The sequence below is a fragment of the Eutrigla gurnardus genome, assembly GCF_963514095.1.
Source record: "Eutrigla gurnardus genome assembly, chromosome: 12".
Taxonomy (NCBI): Eukaryota; Metazoa; Chordata; class Actinopteri; order Perciformes; family Triglidae; genus Eutrigla; species Eutrigla gurnardus.
The window spans coordinates 21,303,401-21,313,657 of record NC_139926.1 but is presented as its reverse complement, the minus strand read 5'-3'; positions in this window follow the sequence as shown (position 1 = coordinate 21,313,657).

Sequence of the window (10,257 nt, the reverse complement as noted above, 5' to 3'; positions counted from 1 at the left end):
TCTAGTTTGAACTACTTTATGTACAGTTTGGTTGTTTAGTCCAGTGGTTGAGCCACATCAAAGGGTCACATGATTAATCTGAAGGGTCATGAGATGATTAATACAGAGGAAATATGACAAGGAAGGCCATGTTACACAAAGATGATTGATTGTCGGGTTATTTAAATTTGAAAAATTTAGAAAAAGTTTAGGGGGAAAATATCTCTTTGGTGGAACTACTAAGAACTCAGATATCTGTAACCCTGTCTCATAGAAATGTCATTTATACTAAATGAATGCTACAACTAATTTGTTTTGAAGGAAACATAATGCTGTTATGATTTAATGTAATTAGGAAACGACTGAAGTAAAATATTGGGAAAATGTTTGATGATGATTTCCACCAATTTATCCGATCTTGTGATACAGTGTCCACTCATAGAGACTAGCATAGCATCGTTACATTTTCTAATGCTTATGTTTAAGCACACAGCACTATGTAACACTGGCAGCTCTCCTTCCAAATGTGAGTATTCCCCAGTGAAATTGAATATTCGAGTGGTGTACAGTTACAAGAGGGATTTAAATGAAATCATTGGCATTTGATTAGACCATTAAAAAAAGTGTGTGGGCCCAGAATGCAGCACGATACCGAGCTACAGACGATTGTGGGTCTACACGCCATTCTCGAGGTGTGCTTCGGCACGGTACAGTTGCCCGTGCACGAGCACAAGCACAGCTACGCAACGTGGACAAGACGTGGCTTGGGCAGTGCTTCAGATTCGTGGTGCGAGCGCTACCAGAGCGGGACATACGGCTACGCTCCGTCCAAAATCTGCTCCGCTCACATGCTCTGATGTGAGTGTTTACTCGAAATTTGGGCAGACACGACTTGCAAAAGTTCTCCATTGTGATGACTCTGAGAAGGCACGGTTGGCCGTGTGAGTGCAGGCCAGAGGGGGGCTGGGGAGGGGGTGCAATCGTGTTTCGGCACGGTACGGGGCAACTTGGCCTAGTGTGAGTGCGCCCTTGAGTATTGAGTAGGCCTACATGGTGTAAGACGTAAACTGTATTTGCATCAAACCCATCCTGAACACTTAGCAGCCTGCTACCTGGTGACCAACTTAGAGTTCAGTATCTCACTCAAGGACACTTCCACATGCAAACAAACAGTGGGAGCCAGGGATCAAACCGCCAACCTTGTGTAAAAGACCCACTACAGCCTTCCCTGGACCTCAGCATTCGTTCAATGCAACATCATGGAGTAATCTCATCCACATTAATACAAATAAAGAACAGGAGGCCACTAGTTCAGCAGCAGTGTGCTACACAGGGCAGTCTTGTCAAGAAAGAAGTAGGATTCGGTGTTTGTGTGCCAATTTCTTTCATATCTGGCAACTTAGGGTGTCAATATGGACAGTGGGTAGGATCACACAGACAAAAGCAAAAACGCCGTTGCGTATCACAATGGAAATTTCAAAGGAGAAAAGACTGGCTGCGGTATTGTTGTTGAAAAAGACAGTGTTTAATTTGCATGTTTCCTTAATCTCTGATGTCATGCTATGGTTATTCTTATGATTTAATACAGTAAATATATTACATATGGATCCTTTAAGGAAAAGATCATGGTCTGGTTTACAGAAAAAAACACAGTGAGTATCACAAGAAACAATGTGATTGTTAACATTTAACCATAGCCATGATCTTTCTCTAACCTTAACCAAGGTGGTTTTGTTTCTAAACCTAACCACAGACAGATGTGAACCCTGGTCTCAGGTGTCACAGTCCTGCACTACTAACGCTCACCATCCAGCTTCTCGACCACCTCCCTGTGACTCCGGTGGTTCATAAATGTAGTGCTTCATTCGCGTACACGAAAAAAAAAAAAAGGTTGCCTGTGAGCATAACCCAGGCAGTGATCACATTTGTCTGCACCACTTAATTGGGAAAGCAATTTGGTAATAAAACAGTTGGAAATGTAACAAAAGGCCCCCAAGTAAACACAGTTGTCCGTAAGAAGTCACAGGCCAAAAGAGGCTGCAAACCTCTATGAAAATGCATGGTGTGTTTTATAATCCTATCACGGGTTGAATAAATGTGGTGCAGTAAAAAGAATCAGAAAGTAGCAGAAAATGGAAGTATTCGAGTAAAGTTCAAGTACCTCAATAATCATACTTCAGTACAGTACTTGCTGCTCGGGTGTCACTGGGTCGAGCAGACATCGGGGTCATGGATGACAGTCGTCGCGAGTGTGTGCACCCGCCTTCAAACGCCACCCGAACAGAAGGACACCCCGACTCGCTGAGCGTATTCTCTCCCTCTCGCTCCTATCTTTGTGTGTGAATGCTTACAGAGAGGAAGCGATAGATGCAGACATTCCACAACCCATATTCCCCCTCACTCTATCTTGTTGCCATGGGAACCAAAGCAGACGGGAGACAGGTTCATATCGGCCTCCCTCAGGTCTCCAGTCACAGTCTCCTTCTCTCTCTCCCTCTCTCTCTGCCTCTCTCTCTCTCTCTGCCTCTCTGTGTGTGCTGTCAGAGCCGGCTGCTCCTGTGTGGGCCACTGATACTCGCTGATTAAAGGAAGTTATAATTTGATTTTCTCAGCAGGCGCCGTTTAATAGAGCAGTTTAACTAAAGCTGTGCCATCCCCAGGGCTTATAGAAAGAGAGAGAGAGAGAGCAAGAAAGAAAAAGGGAGATATATATGGAGAGAGAGAGAGAGAGAGAACGGGTGAGAGAGTCATGCTAATCCCAAACACTGAGCAATCACCCCAGCACTAAACTCTCCCACTCACTCTCCCATTCTAATTCTGTTTGCCTATTTTACTGTCTCTCTCCCTCTCTCCCCCTCCGAGCCTCTCTGTCTTTCTCTGTCTGTTTCTCTTGCTCTTCCTCTGCCTATTAATCTGTGCTTCCCTCTCCTCTCCCTCCCTCCCTCCCTCCCTCCCTCCCTCCCGCCTCATTCCTTCCTCCCTCTTTTTAGTGAGGCAAACATGGGAGGGCTGGCTTCTCTATGTACAAGCGAGCTGTATTACTGGCCCATTGTGATAATAGCGTTTAATTATCCTCTCGGCTAAAATCAGCCCCATCACTCTGCTTCGCCTTCCCTTACCCCGCTTCCCTTCCCACCACCCGCCCTCCACCTCCTCCCCCACCACTCGTCTGTGATGTGTCTAATACTTCCCCTTACCGCCCTCTCCCCCTCCGTGCATCTCTTCTTCTCTACCCTGCCGCCACCACCGCTCCCCCGCCCTGTTCTCCAGCTATTTCAGACCCATTTAGTGGGATAAGCATCTTGAGACAGACAGAGGGGTTTTTGCTCTCTTTCAGAAAGAAGCGAGGAGAGGATATGGAGACTGGCATCCTGGTGCCCGCCTCAGAATACCAAACAGGGGCCCGGGCATCTTAATATGCAGTGTGGGACAGAGGCTGAGATCAAAGAGAGGCACAGACAGACAGAGAGATGGGTTGGGGGTGGGAGGGTGAGTGTGTGTAGGGGGGGGGGGGGGGGGGGGGGTACAGAGACAGAGGAGGAGGAGAGAGGCAGAGATGGAGAGAGAGGTGAGAAAGGGAGGGAGTGAGTCCTCTCATTTCTCCTCATCTGAGCATCCTTTCCTTCACATCATCATTTCTGCTCCGCTCTCCTGCGTCACTCCCTTGACCCTAAGAGAAAAAATCGACAGCTTAATTACCACGGCGTGCAAATCTGCATGCCCGCCCGTGCATTGGTGTGTTTTTGTTCAAATGTGTGGATGGTGGAGAGAGTGGATCTGCGCTCTCCCCCCTCCACCCTCACATGTATACGTTTGTTTTCGTACAGTGGGGGTTGGATGGTGGTTCTACCTCTGCCACCTCTATCTCCTCAGTCAATTAAGATCGTGAGTAGCTGTCCCTGAAGCGGTGTAGACAGGCTAAATGAAAAGGCAGTGGATGTGAAATATGAATCATTAGAATACTGCAAGGACGGGCTGGGGGGGGGGGGGGGGAATGGGGAAGAGGGTGGGGGGGTTCTGGTAGAGAGATAAGGAGAAAAAGGAATGGAAAAGAAAGGGAGAGGAAGAATGAGAGAGCAGATAATAAAAGATTAACGTCACGCCTCTCAGAGTGGTGGAATTTCAAAACCCTCCAGATCAAATTATTTATCCCTGTCTATAAAGGCAGAGGAAGAGAGGGAAAAGAGAGGAAGATCAGGAAAAAGGGAGCTGATAGAGGGGAACAGAAGGGGAGGAAAAAAACGAGTGAGGAGAGGGAAATGGAGTAGAATGGCGCGAAGATCTCTCTCACTCTCTTTGATGACGGTGCTGACAGGAAAACAAATACGCTGTGTGTGTGTGTGTGTGTGTGTGTGTGTGTGTGTGTGGTGTTTTTAAGACAGAAAAAGAGTTAGTGAGAGAGAGAGAAAGTGCAGGCAGATGTCTGCATTCACTCTGTGGGAGGCTCAAGGCTGTTTGCCGAGGACGGAGAGACAAGAGAGGGAAGAGAGAGAGAAAGAAAGACGGAGGGAGACAGAGAGGGTAGGATTAAATGAAACCTGTTTCCCTTTGATTCCTCACTAATTTGCAGCGAGATGAAGAGCGCAGAGAACAAACCACCTACGCAGCACGGCGACACACCAAACCACACACACGCATCACTTGCCTAAGTCTCAATAGAGTTCACTCGGGCATGCTGACACACACACACACACACACACACACACACACGCACAGTTACATTCATCGGTAGCTCGCTGCCTCGCCGCCTTTCTCACCAATGACATTGACATTTCTCTTCATGGGCTTTGTAACCCCTGCTTGACTTCGGCTCTCCGTTTTTAATTCCCCACTCATCCTTTCGCTTTCAATAATATTTATATATATTTTTTTTAATTTCCTGAGGCGAGAACCATTATACCACCAGTACTCCAGAATACCAGCAGACCGTGTTGCCCAGATACACATTGACCAAACACACACACACACACACGCGCGCGCGGGCGTGCACAGGCGCAAAGTCCTTCCTCATTAGCCCTGATTCCCCCTGAGTGACATCTTTAACAAAAGGATGCAGCCTCTGCCGCCATGGCAACAGCCTCCTCCATCTCTATGCGGTGCTTCAGACTGTTTACATGATGGGATCTCACTCTCTTCTTCCCTCTCACTCCGTTTCTTTCTCTCCCTCTCTCTATCGGCTTCCTGCGCTATCTCCTCTCTTTCTCTCTCTCTCTCTCTCTATTTGTCTCTCATCACATTTTCTACTCCTCCGTCTCTAGACCCCGTTTCTTTCTCTGGCTGCCTTGCTGTTGGTGTTTTCTTTACTAGGCTAAGTTTCCCCCCCTAAACCTTTAAGGACATTCAGTAGAGACCACCTGCTTGCCGATCAGAAAGTGATATGTAGGAGTGTGTGTGTGTGTGTGTGTGTGTGTGTGTGAGGAATAGAGTGTGAGGGGCTTCCAGGAGACTCTAGATATCTAGGCCATGGGAGTCCAAGGCAGCCAGTGTGTCTGGTGTCACAGCAAATCAACTGTCAGCTGTACACCACCTGCCTGCCCACACATGCTCATGCTCACACACACACACACACACACACACACACACACACACACACACACACACACACACACACACGCACCCAAAGTCTGAGGAGAAGAGACTAAGAATAGAACACCCGGAGAGTGTTGCTGTTCCTCCCTCCACCTCCTCTTCCCTCTCCCTGCTCCTGCCGCCGTCAGCGGCGTTTTTGCCAGTGGCCTCCACCACGATAGGAATCTTTACTGCCTTCCACCCTTTCCCCAGAGCTCAGCCCAGCCCTCCTCTCCCACGGTGAAATGAGTCACCTGCACTCCTTCGCTCCTCTCGCCGCTTCTGTGAGGGGGTACAGTGGCTGTTAAGTTCTTCAAAAAAAAAAAAAAAAAAAAAAAGAAAGAAAGCAGGGAGCAGGCAGACGGCGTGTTCTGCTTTTATTGACGGAGAGCAGGAGGGAGGAAAAGGGATGCAAACGGTGAAAACACGGGAGAGACGCTTCTGAAGCAGGATTCGATCCGAGGCCAGCAGGAGTGCGTGCGGTTTGGGAGGCCTCAACCGCTAAACCATCTCTGGGGAGGATTTTCAGATTCGGTGTGCACATTAATGTGTGCGACCTGGAGATATTAGACAAGATGGAGCAGCAATTGTCTCCTGCTTTGAGCACGAGGGATGGTAAGACCCTCTGTAGCATCTAAATCCACATAATACATACGCTCTGTGTGTGTGTGTGTGTGTGTGTGTGTGTGTGTGTGTGTGGGGCACAGAGAGATGTGTGACTGCTTGCTAACATGCAGTGTGAGTGTATGCATGTGTGTGTGTGTTTGTGTGTGTGGTATGCTGCTCTCAGTCTGGTCCCTCTATTTCTCTGCTGTCTGTGGCCTCCTCTTCCCCATGAATACTAATGTGCTTCAAACCCCAGAGATCAACCCTCCTCCCTTTCCCTGCGCTCCCTCCCTCCCTCCCTCCCTCCCATCCTCCCTCCTCCTCCGCCAGCCTCCCTCCCTCCCTCTCTCCATCCCTGCCTTCCTCTACCACAGTCTTCATTCATCTCTCTGCCCCCTTTACCTTTCAACTTTCCCTCTCTTTCATTTATCCTTTTACACCCCATATTTTTCTCCTCCCCAAACACCCTCCCTCACTTCCTCCTTCCCCGCCTTATTTCCTCATCCCTCCCTCCCTCCCGTCTTCCTTTTGCCTTCCCCGCCCCTTCATTTTTTTTTATCTCTCACTTTTCTTCTTCTCGTCCTCTCCTCTCTCCTTCCCTGACCTCACCTCTCCTCACATCTCAGCCTTTCCTCCCCTTCATTTCACGTTACATTGCACAACTCCTCTTTTATCATCTCCTTTTCAGTAACCTTTCATCTCTTCACCTCTTCTCTCCTCCGCTGTCCCCGTCTCTCTCTCTCTCTCTCGTTTCCTCTCCTTCTCTCCCTGTTCTCCTCAAGAGGACATGTAAATGAGGTCAGCACAGTCGAGTACATCAACTGCATCACTCAGGTGTGAGCGTAGGTGAGAACCAGTGCATACATGTAAAAATCAAACATGTGAATCCTTGAATCTGTGTGTGTGTGTGTGTGTGTATTCATTACGTGTGTGTTGTGCGTTCCAGTCCTAATAAAGGCTTTCCTCTCTTAAGCTGTATACCAGTGAACCTAGTGCTCCAATTACATAAACGCCTTCACCCCAATACATTTTGACATCCTGAAAATTATTCACGGCCTAATTCATTTAAAATTGAATCCCATTTCTTGGCCCTCTTTTCTTTCTTTCTTCCTTTTTTTTTTTTTTTTTACCACAAGCACTGGAAACAGATGATGAGCAGGAGTGAAGGGATGAGAGGGGCTTTCGGTTCCCTGTGTAACATAGAAGCTGCTGCTGTTTCGGTAGCCTGCTGCTGCTGCTGACTGGACGTCCTCGATCTTTACTGCTTTTCCACACAAAGGATGAGTGTGGAAATAAAACCATGTGACCGCCAGCAGCAGAGTGTGCATTTGTACAAATATGAGAGAGAGAGAGAGAAAAATATGGGGGCTGGGGGGGGAGGTGAAAGGGAAGAAAATGGGAGGAGATGAGGAGGAGAGTTTGTAGTTCAGTTATTTGGAGGAGAAAGTTTTTGGGGAGAAACAAAGCAAATTGTCTTGTGTTTTCATCGTTGTGACCAGTCAGGTTAGTTTGTAAAATATTCCTGTTTGTGTCAGCTAAGCAGCAGAAATGTACTCGTGTGTGTGTGCGTGTGTGTGTGTGTGTGTGTGTGCGTGTGTGTGTGTGTGTGTGTGTGTTTACTCAGCGCCGGCATTGGGAATCGTGAAGCCAGAGAAGAGGAATCCTGCAGGAATCCATCTCAGTCTGCATTCCTCCTGATGTAGAGCTGAGAGCAGTCAGAAGCAGAAAGCAACAGGCTACTGGAGATTGACCCTGTGCACGCACACACACACACACACACACACACACACACACACATTCTTAGAACAATAACAGCCTCTGCTGGGGAGAAAACACATAACATGACCACACTCACAGAGACAATTGCATGCAGAAAAAAAAACCCACCCACAGAATGGATTTCAGACACACAGACACACACACACACACACACACACACACACGCACACACACACACACACACACACGCACACACACACACACACACACACACACACACACACACACACACACACACACACACACACACACACACACACACACATTCGGGAATAGCACAAACAAGATACACACATATTGTTGGTAAACAGATTAAATTGGAGAAGCTATTCGCACTGGCATGCAGACACACACACACACACACACAGACAAATATGCAGATGCACACATCAGCATCTGTGTGTGTGTGCTTGCACGCAATTCACACTGCAGGACCACTTCAGGTTTCATCATCTTCTTTTCCTTTTTTTTTTTTTTTTTTTTTTGCTTTCTTTCTCTTGAGAGCAGTGGGGGGGGGGGGGGGGGGGGGGAGCAAAGGGGGGTGTCTCATTCCCTCTCTTTTGTTGCTGCTAGGGAGAGAGAGCACATATCCATAGAGAACAGTCTCTCCAGCCCCATTCACACCCACACACAGCACCCCCCACACACACACACACACACACACACACACACACACACGCACACAAAGATACAACATCAAAGAGCCGCCACCGCCGAAGGATTACTTCAGCCACACACTGGCTCCTCAATCCGGGTCTGTTCCTCCTGTGGAACCCCCCTCTCGCCTGGCTTCACTTGGTACAGCCCAAGCATTCCTGCCAAGTAGCTTTCACACATGGAGGGGAAGCTTGTCTCAAGCAATTGCTGACAAGCTACAAACAAGACAGCCTCCCTTTCCCTCCTCCCCCCCCTTTTCCCTCCTTTTATATATTTTTACCTCCTCTCTCTTTCTCTCACTCCTTCCACCCAGGTCTGCTCTGCTCCCTACTCCATCCCCCCTTATTTTTCTTCATCTCTCCTTCTCCCCCATTCCTCCCTCCCCCTCTTCTCTCTCTCTCCCTCTCTCTCTGAGAATGTGGGGGCCCCACTAGCATAAATTGTCAGCTGTTCCTGGGCGTACTCTCCATGGCTCCCTAAACTCACATAAGCCTACATATGCAGTCGCTGGTGGGACAAGAGTAACCCAAGTAAGCCCTGTTGGTTATGAGTCTGAAAAAGTACACCGAGGCCCCCCGAATAATGCTGCAGTGTGAAGGCACGGAGAGTTTTACTGTGCGCTCAGCTGCAACAGATACCCAGCCTAATGGTATTTTGGGGTTAACAGCAACACACCTCCGTTTCGGCCTTCTTAATTCATTCATGCAAACACCTACACAATATTATTAGTCTGAATCTTCATTGCATTCTCATACGAGTGGTATCACTTTCCTGAAATCACAGAGGGTTTAAACAAAGCCACAAACTTTTCTGAGTCATGGTGCTTTCACCACAAGCATGAACCTTTTTCTCACTTTCATGTTATTATCACTGAGATGCCCGCTTTTAAGGGATACTTGAATGAAGATAATTCATTATTTTATGATTAGCCAGAAGTCGTGGAAGTGTTTCCGACATTCTCTGAGCTCTTGTTTTTAAACGTGCCCCCAGGAGAAGAATTGGCTTCTACACCACACCAGAGGCAGGGGGTCATATGGCTTGCATTTGAGTCTTATTGTTACAGAGCAGCCATTGTTATCCACTAGTGCAGGCTGTCATCTAGTGTCAGGTTTGGGTACTGACCGGTTTTAAATAGGAAACACTTCTTTTTTTTTGGATTGACTTGAAGTTAGATAAGCACCATTTCAAAACATGTGCAACACCACGATACGATGCAGAAAGAATCATGTGTTCTTGGTTTTCGTCATGGATAACCTGATAAACCTGAATAATGAAAGAATGGGAAGCGATACACTCAAAGCAAAGAGGAATGTGAATGTTTTTTACTGTGTGAAACACAGGGTTGAACAAAGAAGTCCATGCTTCCTCTGTGTGTCTCGTTTGACTGGCATTCTCATTACAGCGAGTGCATTAGTGAGATGATTTCTTTGCTGTAATATTCTCTTTTGACTGGTCCCCTTCACAGCTTGTGAGATCTAGATTAAGCCGAGGCAACTTGCCTCAAAAACATTTGGAAAAAAAGCTGAAGTTTTAACATGATCAGTGCTGTGCTCAAAGTGGGGCGGGAAGGAAGGATGGCGAGAAATTAGAGAAATAACAAATGCAGACGGCAATTTGAGAATGCATTCCACAAATATATAACACACAACTTAAATCAATGTAAGTATC